This window comes from Physeter macrocephalus, chromosome 14, assembly GCF_002837175.3.
Source record: "Physeter macrocephalus isolate SW-GA chromosome 14, ASM283717v5, whole genome shotgun sequence".
Classification (NCBI taxonomy): domain Eukaryota; kingdom Metazoa; phylum Chordata; class Mammalia; order Artiodactyla; family Physeteridae; genus Physeter; species Physeter macrocephalus.
Genome location: NC_041227.1, coordinates 723,225 through 725,875, shown reverse-complemented (window position 1 = coordinate 725,875; position 2,651 = coordinate 723,225).

Sequence of the window (2,651 nt, the reverse complement as noted above, 5' to 3'; positions counted from 1 at the left end):
GGGGCACACCCCAAAGCCACTCCTGTTGTCTCTGTGTGTATGGGGGACTCAGTACAATGACCTTGAGCCTAACGAGCCCTAAGGCACAGACCACACATGCAATACCACGCACACACGTACACACACACGCACCACTCACATGCACACTGCACACACGTGCAAACCCAAACGTGCTCACAGATGTGTACACTTACACACACGTACACACATGGCCCTCACCAGCCCTGTGTAGCCTCAGCTGTTTCTTTAGGCTCTGCCACCCCTGATGGCAGCTGGCCGGACCCCCGGTGCCCGGCTGTGAGACCCCGACAGGGTCGCGGTTGACCAGTGCTCAGGGCCCAGCCCAATTCCTCCGTCACTGGCACATGTTTGGGATGAAACTGACCTCTGAGACTGGTGCTGGGTCAGATCAAGGACACCACTGCGCCCCCAGTGGACGCTCGCCCCACATGCCCTCCTTCTACTCTGAGGAAGATGTGACGCAGGCGGGGTACCAACCTCGGCTCCACCACTTACTGCCTTTTCTTTTCTTTTTTTTTTTTTTGCCTTTTTAAAGTCAGCTTTATTTACTTATTTTTTTTAACATCTTTATTGGAGTATAACTGTTTTACAATGGTGTGTTAGTTTCTGCTTCACAACAAAGTGAATCAGCTATACGTATACATATATCCCCGTATCCCCTCCCTCTTGCGTCTCCCTCCATCCCGCCCTCCCTATCCCACCCCTCTAGGTGGTCACAGAGCACCGAGCTGATCTCCCTGTGCTACGCGGCTGCTTCCCACTAGCTAGCTATTTTACGTTTGGTAGTGTGTATACGTCCATGCCACTCTCTCACTTCGTCACAGCTTACCTGGGGCAAATGGCTTACTTGTTCTGCGCCTGTTTCTTCACCTGAACAACAGGTTCACATCAGAAAGAGCTGCACTGCTGTGCGGTTTACGCAAGATCTTCCTTATCAAGCCCAGGGCCTGACTTCTGGCAAGCAGGCAGGAAGCGTGGGCCCCCGGCCTGGAAGGGGAATTGGGGTCCTCCTTTCACAGACGGGGAAATTGAGTCCAGGAGGCAGCAGTGATGTGTCCCAGGTCCCACGGTGACTTCACAGGTGAACTTGCATGGCCCAGGCCAGCCCCAGCCTTGCGTAGCCATTTACCCTGAGGTTTTCCTATTGCTGCCCTCGTATTGCTGCCCTTCGGTTTTATTCATATCGTATCGAGAGCTTCAGCAGCCCTGGGGAGGAAACCACAAAGATGATCACGTTACTCGAACTGGAAATTAATGTACTGCCGGCACTTCTAGAAGAAAACCAAATTATCTAAATATTTCAGATGGGTAATAAAATGTTTCCAGTTTGCAGCTGCATGCTCTGCTCCATTCACCACTTCAATGCCCAGATTGATCCTCTGTTACTTGGTCACTGAGCCAGCCTTGAGATGGCAGAGAGAGGCAGGGGCACCACGGATGCTGTGAGGAGGCAGGCTTGCCCGGTCCTTGCAATGGCCACCTCCCTGCTCTTGGCTCTGGGGACGAGCGTAGCCCCAGGCCTCCAGAGCCAGGGGTGGAGTAGGGGTTGACCTTTTAGCTTTATGATCAGAAAACTGAAAGTTCAGCCTCTGCTCATTGTTTGCACTAGCCAGCGCCAAATGTTGGCTTCCGCTGTGCCCTTTCAGGGACCGCCTTCCCTTTTCCTCTCCTCCCTTTCAACATCCTTCATAGCCCGCTTCCTCCTGGGAGCCCACGTAAGGAATCCAGCACGTGGCTCTTGCTCTCTGAACTTGTGGAACCCACACAGTCCCAGCCCCAGTGTCTCGTGCCAAAATCTACACTGTCTCACATTGTCCTTGTGTAGACCCTATGGGTGCCCCGTGCATATCACCTCAGTCCTCTTGTTTCTGTGATGCCAGTGGCTTCTCACTGCAAGCCCTGCTGGCTCCTTTCTGAGGGCTTCCCCTGGCTGCATGAGGTGCTCATGCTAAGCTGGGCACAGGGTGGGCTGGAAGGGCCAGGAAGCTAAGATAATCCTCCAGGGCAGCTTTCAACCAGCAATGGAGGGAAATGCAAATGAGATAACCCAGCGTACCCACCAGACACTGGAGCTCTCACACTGCTGGTGGGGTGTGAGATGGTACAGTCATTTTGGAAGACTGCTTCACAATTTCTTATGCAGTTCAACATACACCTCCCCAATCACCCAGCAACTTAACTTCTAGGTAATCATGCAAAAGAAATGTTAAAATATACCCATGTGAATTTCAGGGCAGTTTTATTCACAATACCCAAGACTCAGAAATGACTCCACTGTCCAATATGTGAATGGATAAACAAAGAGTTATATTCGTTTAACGGAATAGTATTCAGCCATAAAAAGGAATGAAGTGCTGACATGCTACGACATGGATGAACCTTGAAAACATTATGCTAAATGAAAGAAGCCATTCAAAAGAGTACTTATCACATGATTCTATTTATATGAAGTTCTAGAACAGGTAAACTAAGAAATGGGGATAAAAGTAAGAACAGTGGTTGCCTGTGATGGAAATGTTCTATAATTGATCATGGTGGAGGTTACATTGGAGTCTGCATTTCTCAAAACTCATTGAGGGCTTCCCTGGTGGCGCAGTGGTTGAGAGTCCGCCTGCCGATGCAGGGGACAC